The 17,875-nt window shown below is 29.4% G+C and overlaps 2 pseudogenes across 1 annotated transcript; both read right to left on the reverse strand.

Moving 5' to 3' along the window:
• Positions 1-3,416: 3,416 nt before the first annotated feature.
• On the reverse strand, positions 3,417-9,046 carry LOC106410089 (annotated as a pseudogene). Its single transcript, XR_007321372.1, has 16 exons — positions 8,874-9,046; positions 8,639-8,752; positions 8,210-8,261; positions 7,892-8,006; positions 7,740-7,790; positions 7,485-7,604; positions 7,170-7,289; positions 6,913-7,060; positions 6,453-6,623; positions 6,118-6,264; positions 5,926-6,032; positions 5,732-5,822; positions 4,490-4,631; positions 4,209-4,377; positions 4,002-4,118; positions 3,417-3,926 (listed from the first exon to the last, which is right to left on the reverse strand). The product of XR_007321372.1 is annotated as a rhamnogalacturonate lyase-like (transcript).
• Positions 9,047-9,373: 327 nt separating this feature from the next.
• On the reverse strand, positions 9,374-15,399 carry LOC111204098 (annotated as a pseudogene).
• Positions 15,400-17,875: the final 2,476 nt, after the last annotated feature.

Consider the following 17,875-nt stretch of genomic DNA (forward strand, 5'->3'; position numbering starts at 1 on the left):
GTTAGAATTTTACTTCCAATTTCATAGTGAATTACGTTCATTATAAATAAGTTATACTTTGAGATTTGAAGATTTGTTGTGGATTCAAAAACATAGTCATAAGTCTGATAACTCATAATTCTCGGTAAACAAAACAAAACTGAATGTATGATACTGATGTCTTCTTCCTTCGTTTTCGTAGCGTTTTTTTTTTTCGTTTTCGTAATTATTATTGCTAGTTTCTTTTAAAATTTTATTTTTCTCTCTGCTATTGAATGATATAAATTAAAACAGTATCATCTATTTTAAATAAAATATTGAAAATAGTACTGCAAAAATCTATGATCAAATTTAACTATTTTACAATACCGTGATTAAAATATCTTCATCGATTACAGTTACAAATTATAAACATTAAATTCCAAAATTAAAAATAAATTATTTATGTTCAAATCATGTTCTGAAATACTAATTTACAGTTTTTCAAATGGATCCACACCTTCTGAATATTTGAAACTAAATTCATTGTTAACTGTAAACCCAACTAGTTTTACCAAAAAAACTATAGGTGTGTTGGATTTTAAATTATGAAACTCGACTTCATATTTTTCAGAATAAGCCAAAATAAATAAATTGGATATTGAAATAATTGAAGTCTAACGCATTTAACTAATTGAAATAATACGTTTGCCTACTTAACGTTTGTGTGGAGGGAATTATATCCAGAGCAAAATCTAATCCACACGTGGGAAATGATCAACCACACTTTTTTTTGATAAAAAAAAGTTAAATCCAAATGGACCGGAAATTATCAACCACGTACTTGCAAACCCAGGTTTCATTTCACTCCGACAAGTCATTTTGTGTATATTCAAAATATGAATAATGCAAAAACTACAGAAAAGAAATATCACATGGGTAATACAAACGAACAAAGAAATATCACATGGAGTTTTTTTTTTTCTTATCTCAATTCACAAATAATATCTCTTTCGATAATTTAAAATAGTTTTTTTTTCATTGATATGTCTTTTTTTTTTTGCTATGTCCTTCCATGTTTTTCATATGAATTTAATTCAACAAAGAGTTAAAACAAAACAAGAAGGAAAGAAAAACGAACATAACGAGAACATCGATGTGAAACCCATTATTTCAATATTTTGTGACGTCTCAACAAGAAGTCTTTGTATATTTTTCATTTTAGTTCTAAGATGTAGTAGCAACCAATGTGTTCGCAATGTGACCAATGTCGATGACAAACGATATTTGTTGTCTCCTTTTGCAAGTCGATCCATGATGGTGCTCACATACTCCATGGATATGATTCCAATGGCTGCTTTTATACCATGTTCAGCTGCAAAATCACCGCTTGCTGCGATCGAATAGATAGGCTTCAAACTTCGCTATTGGGCTTTAACATGTTAGTTTTTCAAAAACATTTGTGTTCTTTTTTTTTTGGTAACAAAACATTTGTCTTTTCTTATAATGTATTTTCTTCGAACATATTTAATAAAATAGAATATTATAAATATACTAAAAATATCATGATGGTGAGCGTTGTACTATTTTATCTATCTATTCTATTAAAAGAGAATCATTCTGAAAAAATCTACTTATACAGGGTTACTGCACTTTTTCATTTAAGTAACAATTATTTGGTCTTACCATCTGTTAGCCCAATAACAAAATATAACCGTATGTTTAGCTAACTATATTTATTACGCCTTATCTAAACCAGTAATATAACAACTTTATATTTGACAGACCAAAACATGTTCTACACGATAATATAGAACACAATACATGTTATACACAAGACACTATACACTATATAGTTTATTCATTGAGTCATGCTCATGTTGATGACAGTTATCTGTACAATAATCATATCACATGTATTCCTCTCTTAGACCCAAACGCCAAATGTCAACACTCTCATTCAATTGAAAGACCAGATCATACCCTAACCTCGATGAAACAACACATTCATTCTCAATCTGCCAAAATGATTCAGAGCATAACCTTACATATACTGTATCATTTTGAATAAAACTTATCTGGTAAAATGCGGTATCATTTTGAATCAATCTAATATGGCAAAGTATTAGTGCTTATATCAAGTCTCTTCTTTGAGAGAGTTCTTAGTTCGTTCTTAATCTGAGAAGTTCGTTCTTTATTAATTAATTTTTATCTATCAAAGTATCTGTTTTTAAGAAATCAGATCAAGTTTATAATAACCACGTTATCCTAACTATATATTGCTATAATATTTTCAAATTTAGTATTAACGACCATAAGTTATTAATTTGCTAGCATAAATTTCTCTAACCTACTTTAACTGAATAGATTTTCGAAACAATATGTTCGATACGATTTTAAATACATAAAAACCGAAATATTAGAATACTTGATCTACAAGTTTCGTATTAACTACAATACATGATAATTTTCCGTGCAAAAAAATTATGTTACCTACTTTAACTGGATAAACATTATCGTGTAGAATTTATATTCCAATAATATTCCTTACTCCTCCAACTAAAAAATCGTATCAGATCTTCTTAATATTCAACCCTAAATATGCGTATCTTGTGCTAAGAACTGACCCAAACCCGAAAAATTTACGAATACCTATTAGATCCAAATTTCTAGGATCCGAAGGACCCAGACCCAAAAAAAATTGGACCAAACCCAACCCAAAGACCCAAACGTCCAGGCCTAAGTGTATGAATGAGCATTCTGGTACCCATTTGGGTACGAGTCAGTTCTTTAGGGTATTAGAGTTTTTGAGTTCTTGGGTAGGGTTCGAGTCGGTCCTCCCAGATACGGATATGTTCGGTTCTAATGTATATGAACCTAAAAATAACCAAATAACCAATGTATCTGAAACATGTTTGTCATGTTTGTAATACCTGAACCGACCTAATTTTAAAATATAACTAATATATATTTACATTTGGATATCTTAGAATATACTCATTCAGTTTTCGGTTTAGGTCGGGTAATTTTTTTTTTAATCCGAATTCTTCGAGTCCTCGACATTTGAATCCAATTAGGTATTTGAAATATTTTTGGTTATGGTTCAGTTTGATTCCTTTTGGAATCGAGTCAGTACGAGTCCATAATTCAAATAACCCTAAAATACATGTAATTTGGGTACATAATAGTCTAGCTCAGTTTGGATATTTATGAGCGAAAAAAAAATTGAATGTACCCGACCGAAAGACGAAAAATACCTAAAATACTAATTCATATCCAACTTTATTTATAACCCAAACAAAACCTGCGCTTTTGAAGCGCGGATCAAAATCTAGTTACTAATTAAAGAATACATGTATATATGTTGTCATTTTATTTTGTTTAAGAAACATTATATATAATAACTTGATGAAAACAAAATGAAGAATAAAATTTTCGTTAACTTTGAAAGAATGTAATAGTCAAAATCTTTATTTCACTGGTTACAAAAATTATTGATTATTTATAACAAATCTTCCTATTAAAAAAATAAACACTCACGTTTTTATTAAAAAGATAAAAATAAAACTCTCCCATCACTCACTTATCTATTATTAAGAGATTATATGGCTCCTGAAGGACCTTCCAATCGAAGATAATCATACATGACACCTGTAAAAATACTAGTGACCCGGTTTTGAGTGAGAAAAATCGTATTGTCACCAACCTTAAGCAACTTTCTCTGAACGTCTATATTGAACAATCTGTATAACCCATGAATTCCATGTCTAGCGATCGCGTTATCCCGACCTACTAACCCAGTCCTAAACATAGGTTTGGAGCTAGGTTCGTTGACCCGAACTAATATATCGGCAGTGTTGGCTGCAGCCAAAGCCATTCGAAGAGTATAATTTCCAGTTTGGGACACTTGTTTTAAGTTAAAAACAATTTTCCATGTCGTTGCTTGAAGTTTCTTTTCTCCAGCTCTCCTGTTTCACAGAATATATTTTCGAATCAATATATTAAGTGAAAATAAAACATTTTGAAATTTAAATATAGCTTACCTGTTGAGATGTGCAAAGAACCAATCTTTTTTATAGTCACTCACTCCAACAGTAAAAGTAACATCTTCTCGAGGATACAATACTTTGTAACGATCCCATAGACCATATTGTCTAAATCTGTAACGTTACATAGATAAAACACCTTTTAGTATATATTTGAAAACAATACTGCGAATCGTTTCTGACCGGGTGCTTAATTTACATTACCTGTCTTCAGGAGCATTTGGGTGATTTGCATATAGTTTGGTCACAAGGGCTGGGTCCGGATCTGGGATATTGAATTCTAAGGCGGTCCGATCCGGTACACCGATCTCCCACAGCGTCGGACCACTTCTTGGCGGCTCATACACTAAGGATCCTACGTTTATTGCCTTACCTACACGTAATGAACAAATGAATTATCTCTAGTCGGATCTATAGGGGCCTATACTTACACACATGAGTCACATGAAAGAAGTTACATTTGTACGCAAATAAATTAAACATACCTGGTGTAATTATAATTTCACGCTCGTATTTATAGTCGCCAATATGTCCGGCAGCCCATGCGAAGAGGTTATATGTCCCAGGTCTCACATTCGCTATTGTGAACATCCCCATTTTGTCTGCTTTTGTCCAAAATTGATATCCCTTTGTCCAAAATTAATATTTATAACTATTAAAAACGCTGTGAATTCACAATGGTGGTGTTACACCAAAGCTCTGCATATTAAAAAAAATGAAAAATAGAAAAAGGAGAGAGCATAAACTGTCTAGACTCGTAACAAATTATAGATCTTCATGCTTATTTGTCATGATGTGATTGGTATCAATTTTCTTTATTTAAAATTTTTATCTATTCTATTAAAACATGAACATGACCTATTGATATAGGTGTGGTCCAACTATTTTAATACAATTATTAAAATTTCTTATTAATCATTTAAGAAAAATATTATACAAAGAAAAATATACATATGACTAAAATATAAATATAAAAATTAAATTTCTAAAAAAATGTAAAACAAAAAATATGCCCGCCCTTTTTAAGGGTGAATCAGATCTAGTTTATGCAACTAAAACATAATAATAAAAAAATCTATTTAAACAAGGTTGTTGAATCTATTCATTAGCTAATTATTTCTTGATCTTAATTACCTAATATTTTCTTAACAATACAAAGTAACATAAGATGCATATCAAATTTTGTGGTTTAGTCAATCCCCTTGTTACGACATCATTCGCTTATAATAATAACATATAACAGTATTTTATTTACTAGGTTTTATATTTGTGTAGTTTGATAGTTAATATACATATAAATAAATGTGACAAGAATCTTTCTAATAACAATATATTTACCTCATTTCCTATTTTTATACTATTAAACCCACAAATTTTATCTTCAAATATATTTTGAAAAAATTCCAAAACGCAAATGCTATATCAAAACCATATAAATTAATAGTTTTTATACTTTTATATATTAAAAATATATGTCTACTGAATCAAAAAATAATCCGAATTGCGGATCAAAATCTAGAATTCTTGGAAGAGTTCTACCGATAACAATACTCTAATATCATATAGTCAAGTCCATGTATTAAATCGTTATACAACAAGTTATGTGGCAAGAAATTAATAAATATCTTTTAGTCATCGAAATTTTTCATATCAAAACTTAGACTACTGCCTATAACATATAGTCGGCATGCCAATACTTATTATAACTAAACATAAAAATGTAATACCTTGTTTTCGGTTTGCCATGAACCAACTTCGCCAGGTAATGCTAAACCCACAAAAGCAAACTCTCCGTTTAACTTCGACTTGCTTTTGAAGCTATAAAAACAGAATTTCACACATTTAGATTTAAATGAGTATTCAGAAGATATGTAAGACAATATTTAAAAGAAAAAAAAATCATAGTAATATATTTGTTTACCTGTCCATGACAAATAGTTGACCCTTGACTGTTCCTCTTTGTTGGCGAAGAGGGTAATCTACTGACTTCACGAAGTCATAAGGCCAGCTTTTAACCTCGGCAGCCAACTAAACAATTGATTTAATGATTTAACAATGTAAATAAGAATAACCATGATGATTCAAACTAATTGATTTCACACGATAACAAGACCTGTCGTTTAGCATCGGTCCACATGAGATCATGAGAGGGGGCAGAGTTAAGATAAACAAAGACAGGACCAAACATCTTCTTCCACGGCACATCGCTTGCGTAAGTTGTGTTGAGTTCTTTTCCCGCATAGTGTGTACTTGTAAACATCTAAAACCAAATATTCTTAGTTAAATACGAATAATTAAGAGAATACAATGAAATATATATATCCACTGAATCAACATTATTAAAAATCCTTTTTTTGTTAAATTAGTTTTTTTTATAAAAGAAATAGTTGATAATAACACTACCTTATAAACATATATTGTGTCTTAATTGAGTAAGAATGGACTCACAGAAAGTAAGGTGGGTCCAACATGAGAAGTGAGTTCTTGTTTGACGGGCCCACAAGTACGGAACTCGTTGCTGGCAGTAATAATCCAGAAGCCGACACGTTGTTCAGAAGCGATCCAACCATGTAGTCTGTTGTCCTTGCCTTCCATTGAGTAAAGATACTTATCGTCAACCTGCGTCACAACCAATCACTTATCTAATGTTTAATTTGACTTATTTAATTTTTTTTTTGTATCAACGACTTATTTAATGGTTCAAAGCATATTTATGGTTCCTTATATGGCTATGTATATTTACACAAATGAAAATGATTTCAATGTAGTTTGGTATTAGCGGTATTATCTATAGTCGGCGTTCAAAAATGTTTTAAGATTTATATACAGTTTCGTATTAATTGTGTAGTCGAAACTTGATTTAATATGAATTAAACTATACAAATTTTGTGGATCGATTTTTATATACCTGCCCTTTAAATAATTTATTTTGTGGTTTTACCAACCGAACCGCTTCTTTGTATTCCAATGTAGCGGCACTACCATCGGTGAGATTTCGATCTGCTTCTAAAGGCATTAGATTCTGTCGACGATCTGCTACAGCCATATAATCGAACCTGAAAAATTTGTTTCGTAAGAGAGGAAAACAAAATTATCAACCACAACGTTGATTAAATTTTTAAGAAAACATAATACTTTTTTTTGAACAAGATACTTAATACTTACTTTGTTGCGTTAAGCTTGTAGACGATTCTGGTTTGGTCCATTGTTACTGCCGGCCAACCTTCTAACCTCTCTAACACACCGTACATATACACTCCGATTACACCGCGTCGAATAATATATCTGTTAAAGAAAATTATTTTAAATTAATCTATATCAAGAGCACGCAGCTGATGCTCTAGCTAAAAGAGCTTTGCTTGACAGTGTTCCTATTATGTGATGCCTTCTATTAAGGAGTCGGTTGTTAGAAAAAAAAAAAGAGAATCTATATTTAACTTATCAGAAAATAGTGACTTTTTCTGTTGAAAATTGATGTACCTTTTATCCACGTTTAATGGGACTGTCGAGCCGCGTCGAGAGGTATCCCATGTTTTAGAAAATGAAATTTCGACTTGCTCACTTGTTTGACTTATTATTTTGAACTTTTCTCCTATTAAACTGTTAAAACATAATATTCATCGGAAATAAATACACATGTTTTCCAAAAAGGAAACTAAAATTTTAAATTTGTATACTAGGAATTATTTTCTTATATATGAACAAAAATATAAGAAGAGAGATTTTAACACTCACAAATCTGTCTGCGATACTTGTCCTGGTTCATACCATACTATATCCCAATACCTATATATATATAATAAAATAATAATTTATCAAACGAAACATTTTAATACTTTTCTCAAAAGCTATATAACATTTTAGCAAAAAAAGAAAACTTATCGTACACTCGATTCTTGATTTTTCGTTCAACACATTGTCAAAGCCTTTATACTTGATTCCAGTAACTAAGCCCGCTGGATTCGAGAAGGTGACTTGGATTATACCATTATCAACAACCACCTTAAAAAAAACAACGAAGTAAGCAACAAATCTCATGTATAACAATTTTTTTGGACCGACGTATTATGATATATCAAAATAATAAATTCTTTTATTAAAAAGGAATAAAACATTCTAGTAGTATATTTAAACGAGGTACTAGAAGATAGAATATTTTGACCCAAAGAAAAATGAAGAAGATAGAATATAAACTTCGACCGTACTTGTTTATCGCCAGATGTGTTAACCGTAACCGCGGCATTATTTGATTCGCTTCTGTAATAGGAAAAATAAACAATTAAAAATAAAGAAAAACTGAGAAATTCAATTAAACATGTTCAAAATGCTCACTTGAATGACTAATGTGTAAACACGAAATAAAACTAGATTAATTACTTTAAACATCTGAATTTTGAGGATAAACACGGTTTTTTTATAAAAAGAGGATAAACACGAAATAAAACTAGATTGAGACATAGAACCAATATAATTCCACAAACACAAAAAATCAGACAAAAAAACACAATTATTATGTATATGCCTTCCATTTTTCCCAAAATATTCACTAGCGTATGAAAATCGATAATCTAATAGATATAAGTTCGTATGTAGAACCCGACTAAGTGAAAGACATACAGGTTACAAGAACGTACCGTAACGTTCGGGAATGAACACCTTGAAGAAGGAATATCAGAACAAAAACCTGAGTCATGACCCGACCCATCTTCATTACCGGAGCTCCGTTTCTCATCTCCTTGGCTAATTCACTGAACCTCCGACAAAGAAAACACAATATCAGACGATATGCTTTCTTATCCCCAAATGATACTCTATGGTCTAAAACTATTTACACACTTAACATACTAGAAATGATCCATAAATACGTACGTTGTCTTATATGATTTCCCTATTTTTTCTATTTATTGAGTTCCTTTTCAGCTGTAATTCTTATGATGAGCCTTCTCCACTGAAGAAATTTGTATCACTTGTACAATTTTTTTTTGTTTTTTGATTTACCAATTTTTGTTTTTGTTTTTACAGTCACTATGTTTTATAACTCTGATCCAAATTGGAGGTGTATTTATTATCAAGAAAAACTGGTTACAGATGCGAATTTTACTGTAAGTACGTGAAAATTTTGTGGTTATTTGATGAACATCTACGCGCAACCACAAACTTTTTTTTTAGTTTTGAGTTTCTGAATATCGTTCAAACATTATCCATTGTTTCCGTTCAATGATATCCATAAATAGCAAAAACTGAATTTGCGTCTATCTTAACTACAATTAGCCATAATTTTAATGGTAACTATTATTTTATGTAGCCATAAAATGCATTATAATTAATATCCATGAAATTTGAAGCTATATTAACTAATAAATAAATTGTGACTAAATTAATTCACTCATCATTTATTAATTTATTAATTATACTTAATATGGACCTTCCAAACGAAGATAGTCGTACATAACACCTGTAAACAAACTAGTATTCCGATTTTGAGTAAGAAAAAATGTATTATCACCAACCCTAAGCAACTTTCTTTGAACATCGATACTGTACAATCTGTATAGACCATGAATTCCATGCCTAGCGATCGCGTTATCCCGACCTATTAACCCGCTCGTGAAAATAGGATTGGAATTAGCTTCGTTAACCCGAACAAATAAATCCGCATTCGTGGCTGCAGCCAAAGCCATTCGAAGTGTGTAATTTCCTGTTTTAATCATTGTTTTTAAATTGAACACTATTTTCCATGTCGTTGCTTGATATTTCTCTTTTCCAGAATATCTGTATTGTAGAAAAATATTTAAAAATCAAAAGATTTAAGTGAATATAAAAAATTTTGAACTTCAAATATATATTACCTGTTGACATGTGCATAGAACCAATCTTTTTATAGTCACTTACTCCAGCAGTAAAAACAAGATCTTTTCGAGGATACAAAACACTGTAACGATTCCATAGACCATACTGTCTAAATCTGCATTGTTATATAGATGAAACACCATTTAGTATATATGAGAAGTACAATGTAAATCATATCCGACCGGGTGCTTAATTATATACGTACCTGTCTTGAGAAGGATTTGCGTTACTAAGATAGAGTTTGGTCAAAAGGGTTGGATCCGGATCTGGAATATTGAATTCTGCTGCGGTCCGATCCGGTACCCCGATTTCCCACAGCGTCGGACCATTTCTTGGCGGCTCGTACACTATTGGTCCTACGTTTATCTCCTTGCCTACACCAAAACAAACACGCTATGAAACGAATAACTTGCCCTTGTTGTGTACCACATTTTTGGATATTAGCTAATAATTTATGAACTAACGGACATTAATGCTTCTTTTGTCGGATCTAAAGTGGACTTTACTTACACACATGTTACATTTTTGTATGCAAGTAAATGAAATATACCTGGTGTGATGATAATGTCGCGCTCGTATTTATAGTCTCCAATAAATCCGATAACCCATGCGTAGAGGCTATAACTTCCTGGTCTCACATTCGCTATTGCGAACCTCCCCATTTTGTCTGCTCGTGTCCAAAATTGATATCCCTTTGTCCATAATTAAAATTTAAAATTATTAAAAGCCGTTATTAATCAGTCTTTACTCTTTACTGTCGTCTTGTTGTCAAGTCCAGATATTAAGCCGTTATATAGCATAAAATAAATACTCTCTCCGTTCTTTAATGATAGATTTTTTTGAAAAAAAAACTTGTTTCACAAAAATGTATTTTTTGTGTTTACTATAAAAAATTGTAAACTTCAAGAAAATTAATTGACTTTATTGAATTAATATTGGTTAAAAGTTATTGAAAATTGAAAATTACAGAAAACAATACATTTATAATGGTAGTTTAATGTGTTTTCTTAATATGTGTGAAAATACTAAAAAGTCTATCTTCGTGGAACGGAGTAAAGTCTTCGAAAATTCTCATACCAAAACTTAGATGGCTGTAGCATATAGCCGGCATGCCAAATATTATTTGTATAACAAAACAACAATATAATACCTTGTTTTCGGTTTGCCATGAACCAGCTTGACCAGGTAGTGCTAAACCCACAAAAGCAAACTCCCCGTATAACTTCGACTTGCTTTTGTAACTACAAAATTCAATGTTTTTTCTTAAACCAGTGTTTCACACATTTGGAATTAAATGATATTCTGAAGATATGTAATATTTGAAAGAAAAGGTCAGAGGAATATATTTGTTAACCTGTCCGTGACAAATAGTTGACCCTCGACTGTTCCTCTTTGGTGGTGAAGAGGGTAATCAACTGACTTCACGAAGTCATAAGGCCAGCTTTGAACCTCGGCAGCCATCTAAATAATTGATTCAACATTGTAAATATAAATAACAATAATTGTGACAATACAAACTAATTGAAAGCACACCATATCGAGACCTGTCGTTTAGCATCCGTCCAAAGGAGATCACTAGAGGAGGGAGAATTGAGATAAACAAAAACAGGACCGAACATTTTCTTCCACGGCTCACTGCTTGCATAAGCTGTATTCATTTCTTTTCCCACGTAATGTACACTTGTAAACATCTAAAAGCACAATATATTAATTACATCCAAATAATTAAGAGAAAAAAATGAAATATACAGTTCACTGAATCAGCAGATTGATTTTTTTTTTTAAATGTCTACGTTCCAAATCGAGCCGGAGATTTCAAGTTCACTGAATCAACATTATTTTTATTCATTCATTTAAACTAAAATTATATATATTTAGTTTATTAAATTTTTAGCTAAAATCAAGAAAACTAAAAGTTTATGAAAATTATAAGTTTTAACTTTTTGCATCTTATATAAAAAAGGGAATACATCATAAAAAATTTATATAGAAAAGAAACCGAATTTTCTTAGGGTTCGACTGGTGATCATTCTGAAAACAAGAGCAACGAATAGGAAATGAACACAAAAGAATAAAATTACATGAGTGAAAAGAAATGGTTATTCCATCTCAAATTTAACAAGGAATAGTTTTCTTCTTTATTTTTCTACAAAAAAAAAGGATGGCAGAGAATAAAAAAAAAAATCTATTTCTTATAAATAGTGATATTTTTTAGGAATGTTAGGGAATATATTATTTTTCGTTGTTCTCTGGTCACCATTCTTATTTTAGTTTTAGTTTAGGCCAGTCCAATTTTAAAATATGACTCTTAACATGTTTACCAAAAAGAAAAAAAACTTTAAAATATGAATAATACATTTTGTTTTGTTAATAATAGATTGTGTGTTTAATGAGAAAGGATGGACTCACAGAAAGTACGGTGGGTCCAACATGAGAAGTGAGATCTTGTTTGACGGGCCCACAAGCACGGAACTCATCGCTAGGAGTAATCATCCAGAAGCCGACACGTTGGTCAGAAGAGATCCAACCATGTACTTTGTTGTCCTTGCTTTCCATCGAGTACATATACTTATCGTCAACCTGCGTCACAACCATTCACTTTTTTTTTCACAACCAATCATTTACCTTGTTACTATATTAGGAGTCTGGTTTAAATAGTTAAGGTTTATACACGTTTATTTATTTTAGTGGAGTCGAAATTTGATTCTGTATCTATAAAAATCTATGGATCGAATTTTTTATACCTGCCCTTTAAGCGTATGATTTTGTGGATTCATCAACCGAACCGCTTCTTTGTAAGCCAATGGAGCGGCAATGCCATTGTTGATATTTCGATCTGCATCAGAAGGCATAACTTTCTGCCGATTATCTGATATAGCCATAAAATCGAATCTGAAAAAAAATTTGCGTAAGAAGGAAAAAATAAAATTTATTAGCCACAATATTTTTGGAATCAAACATTAATTAAAATTTTAATAAACATAATTGTTTTTTTCATAATTGTTACTTTGTTGTGTCAAGCTTGAAGACAATTCTAGTTTGGTCCATCTCCACTTGCGGCCATCCTTTTAACCTCTCTAACACAGCGTACATATACACTCCAGATACACCGCGTCGAATAATATATCTTTCCAAAGAAAATATTTTAAATGATCGATCTATATTTAACTTAATCGGATGACAAGAAAAAAATATATATATTTAACTTAATCGAAACGAAATCTTGTAACTTTTTTCTGTTGCAAATTGATGTACCTTTTATCAACGTTTAATGGGGCTATCGAGCCACGTCGAGCCATAGTCCATGTTCTTGAAAATGAAATTTCGACATGCTCACTTGTTTGATTTATAATATCGATTTTTTCTCCTTTCAAACTGTTAAAACATAATATTATCAGGAACAAATATGTTTTGTGAAGTAAATTATATATGTGTAAAATAAATGATTATTTGGATTATATATGAACAAAAATATACAAAGAGAAATTTTAATACTCACAAATCTGTTTGCGGGTTTTTTTCTGGTTCATACCATACTACATCCCAATACCTTATGTATAATAAATAAATATCAAGCGAAACATATTAATACTTTTATCAAAAGCTATGTAAATTTATATCTTTTTTTTATATGAATTTACATCGTACCCGCGATCCTCGATTTCATCGTTCAACACATTGTTAAAACCATTATACTTGATTCCAGTTATTAAGCCTGATGGATTCGAGAAGGTGACTTGGATGATACCATTATCAACGACAACCTTAATAAAACAACAAAGTAAGCAACAAATCTCATGTACTCCAAACACTAAAACAACAAAGTAAGCAAAATAATACTTGGAGTATTATTTTTTTGGACCGAAGTATATTCTAAAAGAATAAAACATTTCATAAAAATAATAAAATATTCTAGTAGCATATTTAAACCGAATATGAGAAGATGAAATAAGAACTTCGACCGTACTTGGTTAAGGCCAATTTTCTTAAGCGTAACCGGGGGAGATGCGAGGCTTTGTCCCGGTTTAGCGATATTCGATTTGTTTCTGTAACAGGAAGAATAAATAATTAAAAAATGAAGAATTTTAGTTAAACAACATACAATTATCATCTGTCCCTTCATATTAAAAAAAAAAGTCACTAGCATATGATAATCGATAATCTACCGTAAGAACCCGACTCAGTGAAAGACAGAAGTTACGAGAACGAACCGTGACGTTCGGGAATGAACACCTTGAAGAAGAAATATCAGAACGAAAACCTGAGTCATGACTCGAGCCATCTTCATTACAATAGCTCCGTTTTTCATCTCCTTCTCTGACAAAGAAAATAGAAGATTTTGCCCCCAAAAAAAAGAAGATCAGACAATATACTTTATATCCCAAAATGACACTCTATGGTCTAAAACTATTTTTTTAACATTAAATGGTCTACAAATATTACACATTTAACATAACTACAAAGTATATCGTAAACACGTACGTTGACTTAGAAAATTCACAATTTTTCTTTTTGTTGAGTTCCTTTGCAGCTTTGGTTCCTCGGAGAGGAAGAATTAGCCCTCTTCACTGAAGAAAGTTATATCTCTTGTACGATATTTATATTTCCCTATTTGATTTACCAGTGTAATAAGATCTATTACAATCTCTAATTAACAAAAGAAAAAAGAGAGATCACTATCCTTTATAACTCAGATCAACAGATTTGTTTCCTTTACATGTTTTGAAATACATATAATCTGTTAAAATAAAGTCACTAAAAATCTACTGTATAAGAATCATGATTGGACAAATTCATTACTATATAACGTATTTAAGAATATAAATAGCAAATAAATCTTATTAAGGTATTTATTAAATATCTTAGAATAGTAACTTTGAATCAATTAATTTAATTTAATTTAATATATTAATCTTTTGTTTGTTAAATATTTTTTTATGTTTTCTTGCAAAATTAATGTGAAACATATTTATTTATTTTTAGGTATTGAATTAATTTATATACAAGAAATTATACAATAATTTTGGTTACAAATTAAATTACATATATATATTTTTTTTTGGTAAACACACTAAATTATATTATACAATTTTTATTGAATGCTACATACAATCATATAGCAAATGGTTGTTCATATTTAAGATATCAATTTTAAAGTTAGATACTCTGTTATATAATATACTTGCTATGTAAATAACTAAAACTAAATTCTAGATTTTCTATCTAAAATCCAAGATACCATTAATATTCTCTAAATAGATATAAAATTGTTTGTTATGAATCTTTTCAGTTCTAAACCAATTAACTCTGCTTGTTTGTTACAAATTTTCTTATAAACCTTTATAATGTTAATTTAATAATCTACCTTTAATATATTTTTGAACCAATAATTTGACATAATTTGTATACATCTAATCTCCATGCTTGATTAAACAATACCATTAATTTTTTTTGAAGCTTTATACAAAATGTTCAAACTTTAGTTTCAGTCAAGATCATTAAACTTTACAAAAAAATTCTTACATAATATCCATTACAAAATAAAAAAAAGTATCCACGCGAGTGCACGGATCAAATATGTGGTAAGTCACAACAAAAAGTTAATCCATATTTAATTAAAAACAAATATATATATATATATATATATATATATATGTCTGAAATAGTCACAATGACTAAATAATATACATACCGATATATAACATGTATATAACTTCATATTAGTTTATGACTAAATAATTTAAGTTTGATATAAATTAGTGAGATTTCTTTGTTTGTTTTCCTTTTTAATAATACATTTTCCAAATTACAGAAGAAAACAAATATCTTCAAAATATATACAAATATTTAATTATAATAATGATATTTTATTTTTCCCTTTGAAGTATTTATATTGAATATATATATATATATATATCTCAGATTTTAAATATATTCTTGTTTTATAAATAATTTCTGATTAATTATAATCCATATGTCTCTATTATATTTTATAATATCTAATCAATATTAGTCAAAGAGTAAAATAACTTTAGCAATTAAATTTTGAAAATCGTATCTAAGTCTATTAATTAATTGGTTTAAAAATATTAAGTTTGATTATTTGAATATTTAAGCTCTATTAATATTTAATGACAGTATGCTACTTTTTGAGCTATACTCAATATTATTGGTATTTTTAATCATAATTCTTTTTAAAAGAACATTTAGGCTCCATATACATATAAAAAACCAATATTAGCTAATTACCCTAAAACTATTTTAGACACTATTGACATTTTCATAATACAATATTACCTCTGTCCAAACTACCACATTCTTTCTTTTTCTCTTCTGTGTCTTCATAAATTTCCATGTCCAAACAATTTTCTTCTTTCCATTATCTTCTTTCTTCTTTGTATATCTCTTTTGTATCTCTTCAAAATCTCTAAATATAGTTTATACTTTTTCAATGCTAAATAAATTCTTCTTGTTTTTTAAAAAACTTTCATCAGTGTAAATGAGTTTACTGTTATATATGTTTCATTCAACACAGAGCATGGATCTAACAATAACTATCACCTCATGAGTTAGTCTACCACACCTTCTCCGTCGTTCCACTCGATCTCAACCGCCTTTGCGCGTATTAGAGTGTTCATGTTCTAGTAAGGCACACAGATGTATGGATGGGTAGTATAGTGAGAAAGAACCAAATCTCTCCGACATAGTTGAAAACAACATGAATCTAACATTTAAGTTGAGAGTATTTGTAGCTGTTATTAAAAACTTAACTAATAAATGTTTGTTAGATGATATATATTAAGTATTGTGAGTAGATAAATGTTTGTTTAGCCGCTGCAAAACATAAATAAATAGCTAACGTTGGCTGATACACAGTCTCTTAGATGGTACAAAATTGGTTACCGGTCTAACTGGTCATATAACATAGTACATCCAAAATTAATGGTTACATTTTATATAATATGTTGTCATTAGCCAGTACATACATGTTCAGTTAGCTGTTACAAAACATGTTATCAATTTTTAAATTGATTGGTAAGATGTTAAAAATAGCTATTATTAACTACTATGTATTTTGTTAGATGATACATATTAGATTATCGGGTTAACTTAATCATTATCTATTCAACTGATATATTCTTAACGGTTAACAATTAATATATTATATATAAATAAATAAATAATATCTAATATTATGGTATATAAGGTAAATAACATATTAAATTTGATTTCATTGTTTTTGTTACTTGATAAGTATGTTTTCTATTAAACAAGTTATCTACTAACATTATCTCTAATATTTTATGTAACATGTTAGCGTTAAATGTTTATTGTTATCGTATTATGTTTACTATCTCCTCTAAAATAATTTCAGAATATTGAATCGGTAAAATCATGTAACTAATCTACTCTATTAAAATAGAGTCATATTTTTATCTACTGTAAAAAAAGTTGTTAGACCAATTCACTAGAAACTTAATATATATTAAAACTTAATATATATTACTTAATATTAAAAAAAATGGAAAGGATATTATTCTCATACATCGTAGATATTGTGAACGTGATCTTAACAATAGTTTGTTAAATATTATATATTTAAATAATAAATACATTTATTTGAAAGAAAAATATATTTGGTTTACATAATCTTAGGTATATATATATTATATATTTATTGTATACATATCTACATAAGTTTTTGCATCTAAATATATACATAATATTTTGGGATCCTGTATTTTATTTGAAACAGAAAATGTTATAAGAATATAAGAATAGTAGAACGTATGAAAATTTTAAAAATAGGCTATGAAAACTATATAGTGATGAATGTTTAAATTATTGTAACAAAAAGTAAAAATTCACCTATATTTTAGTTATATTATATATAATATTTATATATAATATTATTTTTTAATAAATTCAGTTACATTACTATTAGTTTAAATCTAGTTGTAATCTATTTAGAAGGTTTGGTTTTCTTTGAGTCCATGGTTCAATGGCATATATGGCGCATC

This window comes from Brassica napus, chromosome C3 (assembly GCF_020379485.1).
Source record: "Brassica napus cultivar Da-Ae chromosome C3, Da-Ae, whole genome shotgun sequence".
NCBI lineage: Eukaryota > Viridiplantae > Streptophyta > Magnoliopsida > Brassicales > Brassicaceae > Brassica > Brassica napus.